The sequence below is a fragment of the Poecilia latipinna genome, unplaced genomic scaffold, assembly GCF_001443285.1.
Source record: "Poecilia latipinna isolate Pla-1442-1.1 unplaced genomic scaffold, P_latipinna-1.0 Scaffold548, whole genome shotgun sequence".
NCBI classification, from domain to species: domain Eukaryota; kingdom Metazoa; phylum Chordata; class Actinopteri; order Cyprinodontiformes; family Poeciliidae; genus Poecilia; species Poecilia latipinna.
In genome coordinates, this window is record NW_015113164.1 from 90,279 (window position 1) to 99,554 (window position 9,276).

Here is a 9,276-nt window from a genome sequence, read left to right on the forward strand (position 1 = left end):
GACTAGTCTGAAGGAGTGGGGTAGGAGGAGTTGCAGGGAACGGGTGCGCCTTGAAGGCAGCACTAAGTCCAACCAGACATTTTGGAAAGCTGGACGGTTGACTGGTTGCCGTGGGAGATTAAAAGACTCCTTGAACAATCAAGGTATGTTTTTGATGAGGGAATAACGTTATAACAAGATGTAAAGCTCAAAAAAGTAGAATTTACGGAATACTGCTCCTTCAAGTAACACATCAACCCTGATTAACTACAATTTTAATCCTGAGAGACTTTTCAAGTAACTTCAAAAGAACCTGTCTGACAACATGAAGTAAGTGGGAACAAAAAGTAACAAATCAATCTAAAGTAATCTAAGAACAGGTGAGAAAAAAAAAGTCATTCATCAGTGTGGAAAGGTTTTTAAAGTAATTTCTAAGGCTTGTGAGAGCCATTATCCACAAGAGAAAATGGTGAACCTTCGCAGGAGTTGACAGCCTGCTCAAATTACTCCAAGAGCGCATCGATGACTTATCAAGTAGGTAACAGAAGAACATCTAAAGCTCTGCAGGGCATGACTTGCCTCAGTTAAGGTCAGAGTTCATCGTTCAACAACAGTAAAGCGAGACTTAAATGGCATCCATGGGAGACTTCAAAGGAGTAAAACAATTAAACATAAAGATTTGTTTCAAATGTTTGCGTTAAAAATAAACCTCTTGATGATCCGAAAGGAATTTGGAAAAACATTCAGTGAACTGATGAGCGTATCCTGGTTGGCATCATGTTGCATCTTGCATAAACCCGTCCGAGCCAGCACACCATCCAATTACACCGGTACTTTTCTCGTTGGTGCTTCCATTGACAAGCAGAGAGACGACAACGTGTGCTGACTGTAGCTTTAAAAGTCTGCATCGGGAAGAAAACCGGGGTGTTCTCCGCAAAGTGGAAGTGGTGCTTTGACTAGAGGAGCGGCTTGATACAAGCTCAGCGTGCCTTGAGAAATGAATAAACCTGTTATGCTGACATTCACAGCGAGGAGGTTTTCGACTTAGAGCATGAAGGTTTTTGGAACATGACAGAAACCAGCCGAGTATTCTCTCTTTTCTGCATTTATCCCAGCACTGCAGGCAGCTGCGGCTGCTTCTGAAGTAGGAAGTATGTTTGAAGCTTTTTAGTATCCTGCAAATCCCTGAGCAGGGAAGAAGTCTCATCAGGCGCAGAGCAGTAAGCAAACGTCTGAGCAGACAAATGTAAATATCCTAGTGTACCGAAATACACTGACTTGCACAAGTATTCATGCTTCTAACTTTTTGACATTACAGCCACAGACTTCCATTAACTTTATTAGAATTTAGTCTGATAGGCTTAAAAGGTAGTAGGTAATTGTGAGTAGGAAAATGGCAGATGGTAAAAATGTACTATAACTGTGAGTAGGAAGAAAAATTCTCATGTTTTTTTTTCACAAAATTAGGTAATGGCGGTATACATCAGGGATGGACGATGTTTTTTTTGTGCAATACTTAGCACAGTGGTGCATCAGTAGTGATTAAAGTAATTTGAACAATAGTTATAGTTTGTCTGTTCTGGTAACTGATTTCATGGCACAAACGCAGCAAATCAGACTTAAATAGCTTAAAATTAGTAAAATAAAAATAAAAAATAACACAAACAAAATTAAAAATGTTTCATGGTTGCCTAGTCAAATCCTGGATTAGGGGAGATTCAGAATCTTTGAGATTTTATTATCAAAAAGGTACTTCAATACAGTAGTTACATCAGGTATTGCGATTTTATTGCTCAACAGATTTGATTGAACCAGCACTGAAAAAAAACTAATTTAAAAGTAACATTGTAAACAGTACTGTTTTTTTTTTTTTTGTTTTGTTTTTTTCAGTTTTTCCCAACATCATAAATTTTTGTCATAATTGTAATCCAAGCAGCTAACAGGTTCCAGGTCCCAGCCCTGAGTTTTAAGGGGAACCGTCGTGTCTCGGTAGGTTTGCAGTTTTTGCGTCTTCTTTCCATTTATAGATGATTCACCAAACAGCGTTCTGTAAAATGTTTACAGCTCGGATTAATGTTTTATTACCTAATCCTGCTTTAGATTTCTAACTTTTTCCCTGATCCGTTTATGGTGGTAACGTGAAAAAATAATAAGAAAGTTCCAGATTTAGAACTGTATTTTTCTGCTTTTCAGAAAAAAACCCAGTACATTTAGCACCAGCAGAAAGTCACATAGAATTTCTAATTTAAAAAACAAGGCATCCTATTATTGAGTGAGCTCCCATAGAATAAAAAAAAAACTAGTATTCCTGGTTAAAATTTCTAACTTTGTCCCTGATCCGTTTTTGCACGCAACATGACAAAATGTGAGAAAACTCCACATTTAGGACTGCATTTTGCAATATAGTATTTTGCAAAATGCTAAAAAATGTTAGCTACCTAATAGACAAAACAACCAATAATCTTTATTTGTGTGCACTGGTTTCTTTGGGACATCTGGTCCAGATTTCAGATTTAAACGAAGGTGTCAGTCTGCTGCTTGTTGCTACAAATCCTTCTGAATCACACTTTGATGCTAATTGCAGGAAAGTTTCATTGGCTTCTCAAAAGCTATTTTTATTTTTTTTGAGCAACTACGCATCTCTATTTAGGGCATCTTCAGAGGGATTCGGTCATCAATAATAAATGGCTTGGCCCTGTTTGAGAGTGCGCTGGTTTTAATTTCGATCAGACTCTTGCAGTCAGGATTGCGATTCTTGAGCTGTGTTTGCAACGTGTGATGTAACTTAGTTGTCCTATTTTTGGGGTCTTTGCATTACCCTTGTGTTACGACCGCGAGCGGTTTGATGAGTGACGCAACAACCTGGAACAGTTCTGCATCCGTAGGATCCGTTTTGAGTTTGATGATCTGTCGTCGCTCAACTTTTTTTCAATTTTTTTTAATGCTGAACAATCTACAAAAAGAGGGAGGAGAGAGGGAAGTAAAGACTTCAGATAATAAATTATATATTCTGAATATTTCTGCCAGCATGGATGCAGCTTGGCATCTTAGCGTCCCAAATGTTTCATATTGTGACCAACATAATTCAGTTTTTTTGCAGTCGTTGCTGTTCAGAAAAGCTGCAGCGTGCCAGAGTGTTGACTCTAGGTTTAAATCATGAATTTCTGCTGTGCTTTGCTCAATATCAGTTTAAAACAGCATAATTTATGTTTCTAACAGATTTCAAAGCGCTAATAATGCAAATGGGTGACTGATTCAGGCCAAATCTGTCAGTTAGATTCAGTGATGTTGACTGCTACCGTTTCAAAGCTAAAAAAAAAAAAAGAAAGTCACTTTTCTTTGCTAAATTGTCTCAGAAAAGAAATTAATTTGCATTCTATTAATAGACAAGGGAAGGTGTGAGGTATCCTTGAATAAAATTACAACTTGAACCACAATCGGCTCTTTGACAACGTCTGGCTGATTAGTAATAAAAGCTGTAGATGAAACTGAAATGTTCCCATTTCTTGTGGTTTTGTTTGAAATTGAGATTTAGTCAAATTTTGAAATTGTAGTCGGTGATTTTTACATTAGCACTTTGAATTCAACATGTTGGAGTGACACACAGCTGTTTATGAAGTGTGTGATGCTGTGAGAGTTCTGGTGGAACCAGCTGCACCTTGTCTGAAAAATTAACCAAAGACGAACCATCATCCTCCAACTACTTCCTGTCGTCTTCTTTGTCATTTTCTGCAGCAGTAACAGACGGCTATTGATTACGCAATTCATGTGATGCAAAAAAAAGTGTTAGTACAGTTGAAACACCACCGTATCCTAGCACAAAAACCTTTAACGAAAAACTTTTTTTGTTTTGTTTTCCTAAATTGCTGTGTTTCCTATTAAGTAAATGTACAAATTTACTTTTGGAATTTCAATTTGCGCAATTTTACAGTTAATGGAAACACAGCTACTGAAAACATATGAGTCAGGTAGTTGTACCAAAGAAGACATTAAAAGAGGCAGTGGCGCAACTACATATTATTCAGGTGGATGCGAAAACATAAATCGACGACCCCCCCAAAGGAAGGTGTGTAAGGGTGAATAGAAAACACACAGTCGCACTACCCCCTCCCCCCCCCAGACGAAGACACGTGAAAGGTAAAACTCGCTACATTTACATGTGCGCAAGGTGAAGGAGCGTAAGGGAAGTGTATGCGTAGGCATCATCGAGGCGCCCCCTCCAGACGGGGTTTTGACGCCCCCTCTGGTGCAGCGCCCCTATGCGCTGCATGCGCTGCATACCTACTTTTTGCGCCACTGAATAGAGGCTGACTCCTGAGACTTGTATAAATACCTCTCTGCTCATCAACAAACACCTGGCTGAAGAACTGTGAGTTCAATAAACCAAACCTTCCAATCAGGCTCTTAAAACAAAAGCCAAACAACAGAACATAACCAAGACGGAATACTTGGAGCGTCAACGTTGGCTCTGTTGCTGATTAAACTTATTGTTCTGCACCGTTTTAAATTGCTTCGTAATCACCGCCGTCGTTTGAGAGATTGATTTCTAATGTTCTGCCCAGGTGGCTTTCATTTTCCGCCATATTTCCCTTTTCTTGCCTCCGTCTACTGACAGCTTCGGCGTCGCCATCCAACCGTTCACTGCAATTAAGAGGCGTAATGACACACTCCTGTTTTAAAACGAGCACAACAAACGCGTTCGGGGTTGACTGGGCGGGCTCCGGTAAGCTACGACTCGTGCTGGAGCGGCACCAGCCCTTTGCGGCGACGGTCGCATTAGAATTCAGGCTCTTCCTCGCTCTCATACCCCGCTCTGCAGACTCCAAAACATTCATAAACGTGACAGTGCCGCTTCTGGGAGAAAAATGCATAGTCGTCTGTAAGGGGGAACAATGGAATATTAAAAGGTTGGAGAGAGAGGGACCAGTGAGCGGGCGGAGGGATACGACGACAGAGGAACTGAGGTAGACCACACGGTGACATTGAAAGAAGCTGCATAAATTGCAACCCCAACTTCTTTTTTTTCTTTTCTTTTTAAATGCGAGTCGTCCCCCCCTCAGCTGCCGGCTGGCATCGTGCGATTGCCCCCTCCCCCCCCCACCTCTACTCTCTTGGGTGCCACAAAAAATGTCCCCCAAGCAGGCGTGAATGAGATCTTTGTCATTTAGCACCAGAGAAGGACAGGTTGGAAGTGTTAGAACAAAAACGAGAGATGGGCAGAGAACATGGAGAAAAAAAAAAGTCATTGTTATTGAGAAGAAATTCAGGATAGATTAAGAGGAAAAAAAAGGAGGGAAAATTTACCTTGGAAAACATTAGGAAATTATATTCAAAAGTCCAGGAAAACTGCAGGTGAGGCCTGATTTTCAAAATTTAGCCATTGCGTACCCCATCTATGCAGCATTCTGAGTCACTGCACATGGAAAAAAGGAAGCAAAATTCCACAAAAAAAATACATTTTGACATTAGTCTCAAATTTCTGTGCTTCAAGAGTAAAAAGATTGCGAGAAAAAACCCCTCAGAAATTGTCTAGAAAAATAAAAACAAAACAATATGTAAGTACACTTGAAAAGCAAGACTTGACAAGCACCTTCATAAACACAACACAGGATTTAAAAGTTTTTAATATTTTTCTGAGCTAAATAAAAGACGACAACCCAACTAAATGGAGAGGCCAGCGTTTGAAGGGCGGCCTTTCAAAGACTGTTCACCAATTCTCAGTTTTCTTCTCTTTAAAAGCTTCTCTTTTTTGTTTGTAGGTCCACGTTTAGGTCATTTCCCACATTTTCAAAGATGATTTCATATTTACAGTTTTTTCCTTTGTGCCCTCTCATGTAAATAACCAAAAGATGATGAGCTTCTAAAAGGGGACAGTTTGATGAGAGGTTTTGTTTAAAAAGTGACTGATTACATCACCTTTTAAACAAAAAGGTGATTCTCTCTGTGAGATCATAGTTCTGTTAGGACAGTGGATATCTGTTTGGTGACGGCTGACAACTCAATCTCTGAAGAGCTGCTAGCTTTAGCCTCTGGAACAAACTAAACACGTACTAAATGTAAACGCCATGAGAGTTAAATAGACTTCCACGGCTTTTGGTGGCTGCTTAAAATTTAGATTTTTGTTCAGCCACACTTACTACATCTCCATTCTATGGTAGGGGGGTCACTGACAAAAACTTTTTTTTTAATTCTTACTTTAATTTTCTGAGATCCAAAATAAGAATTTCAAGTAAAAGTCGAATTTTGTTTTTCCTCCAGTGGCACAAACCTTAATGCATCCCTTAAAAAGGGCATAAACCATTAAAAAGGGGGGAGGGGGGGAATTGCACACTGCCACTTTAATAAATGTTCACTTTCAAAATGTTTCATTTTCATTTCCATTGGTTATCAGCTTATAGAATCAAATGTAATATGTTGAGGTATACAGACAGGCAACCTGCAAAGGTCACCAGCTGACCTGTGATTTCACCTGAGGCAGCACCATGACAACAGGACTTCCTCAAAAGCCCGGTCCGATCAAAGATGGTGTCGAGTGTGACGTGTCATCTGCACGTTAACACCCGACACAGCCACCCGTACCGGCTCTACGCTCCTGATATCTGATGCAACAGAAAACACCAAGGAGCCGAGTTCTACCTCTCTGACCGGAGAGTCTCTGCCAATAAAAGACATCATTGTTCCGCGGTATCAGATCACAGAACTCCACCTTACGCTCATATTCCTCCATGCAAACACGCCCTTTCATGCTTCAGACAGAGGGATTAAGTGGCAGGGACGAGTGTTGCGTAGTAAACCGGACTGCAAACAGGATCACTTCCAATTTTCGAGAAACATATCAGCATGAGACGTTGAGTCTTTAATCTTCAGCAGGAGGTACGTTGTACATGGATTCATGCTGCCTGAACTTTTCCAATTTTGTCATCTTACGACCACAAACTTCAATACCATTTAAATCTGCAGTATGTAACTTTTATAAAAAAATAACTTTTTTTAACATATTTGTTCAGTCACTGTTGTGACAGTATAGTACGAGACAGAATGTATAAACCCCCCCCAAAAAAGAGCATTTAAAATACTAAAATTAGGCTCCTCTGCCTTCTCCCAGCACTAACTAGAAAAAAAAAAACATGTTTCACCCACGATCTTTTAACTACTTCCTGTCTTCTTCGTCATCGTTTGCGCCAGTGGCAACATCATGTGATTCGTGTGATGCAATAAATAAATAAATAAATAATCGTGTTTCCGTTGCAGTTTTGCCAAATAAGCCAATTTCAATACAGCCAAAGAAACCACCTCATCTTAGTGCCAAAACTTTTTAAACAACTTTTTTATTATTTTTTTTAACTGCTATGATTCCATTAAACAAATTTATTTTCGAAATGTGAACTCGCACAACTACTTTGATATTTCCCTTCCATCTGGACAGAACTCTAAACATGCAGCCAGAGTTGCAAACACCTGGGAACATATATGTGTTGTAGGAATGTCCCAGTCAAATTTTAATTAAGAATCTGTGGCAAGAAGTTCATCGAGTTCCTTTTTATTATTGCTATGCGCACCTTTATGCTCGTCTGTCACCTCCAATCCCAGTAAAATACATTGAAGACAGTGGTTGTCACATGGCAACATGTGAACAAATTTAAGAGCTATAAATACAGCAAGGCACCGCACACAGGCTGTATCTCTGCATGACTTGATGAAAGACAGGAAATCAAATCAATTCATAAGTCCAGATGTACTGCATGTTTTTCTTCAGTCGGGAAAGTAATAGCAACTTCCGATAAAAACACAGACGCTGACTGTGGGTGTAGGGGAATAGAAGAGTTTAGAGGGCTTTTTTTGAGAATAGAAGCACAGCAATAACCGGCCTGGGGTCAGCAGGAACCTTTGTTCTACCTGGAACTGAAAGCCTCCTCATGAGATCGGCTGAAAGGCCTGAACCTTCTGACCTGAAAGATGACTAAAGACGGAGTGTTTCTGAGAAGGACCGAGAAGGGGGAGCATTGAGTGCAAGGTGGACTATTTTGAGACATAAAAACATTTTACTGATGAGGTTATTCCGATTTTTTCCCCCACCATAATCCTGCCATAATGCAGGAGTCGTGTTTAAAGCCTTGTTGAACTGCTTTGATATGATTGCATTTGTGTATTTACACCAGAAACTCTCTCATGTGGCTGTAATTCAGCTATAAACGTCCACAATATTTAGTCGAGCCTTTAGCCTATCCATTTCAAAATTTAAATAAATAATTAGAGAGAATATATTACTGCATTCATTAGTTGTTTGCTTAGCTGTGCGAAACACATCAGTATTTTAATTTTACTCAGATAAAAAACAGCCCCCTTGTTCTACGCTTCACTTCGTTCATCAAGTCTGGACCCTTGGCTGTTGAGAAATAATTGCTTTCTGGAGGCGTGGACTGTTTTCAGGTTTTAAATGTTACCCAATTGCTAACGTAATGTATGTAATGTGTAAGCTTGACGCTATGAAGCTTACCGGAAATTGTGTCCGCTGTCAGCAACGGTCCTCCACTGTGAAGACAGTAAGGGCCAAGCTGAACGAGGTGGACGTTAATGTGAATTCAATATTTGGAAGCGTGGTCAGCATGACTGAACGGCTCCTTTCACTTCTTCTTGAATTTTATTGGCAGTTGGTAGAAACGTTAAGGTTGCATTACCGCCACCTACTGGACTACAATTCTAAAACAGCGCAGAAAAAGCAACGTCATCGTACACAAATTCTCCTTCTGTTCGTTGATTGGCCCGGTTGAAATTCTATTGGAGGAAATTAAGTAAATGGGAGAAAGTCCAGACCTTCTGTAAAGCGAGATTAGAGTCAACCGGAATAATGTAGGAACGCAATGGTCAGGCTGAGCTAAAGATACAAGCTAACCTTTAGTAGTGTAATTAGTGACTTAGTTGTACTTCTTTGATTATATTTCACAATACCATACAATATAGAGAAGCTGTAGAAGTAGTTTTTAGCTACTAATAATGTTTATTTTCGGTATTAGCAAAATTCTACAGAAAACTAGGAGTATGGCAGGTGATAGGCCAGGCGCGGAGCTATAGGGGCCTGGGGGGGGCTGCTGCCCCCCAAACCGGGCCGGATGGGGTCCCGGGCCTGGAGGTGCCAGGGAGGGAGGAATGGTTTCAAGTCATTGAAATATGTGATTATAGACAGAGAAAGTGCGCCCTCGTCTGTTGAGAAGGGTGTATTTAATGTTAAATACACCGACCCCCCCCCCCTCCCCCCCTCCCCCAACAGTTTCAGTTTCACTCCACGAAAGGGGCCCG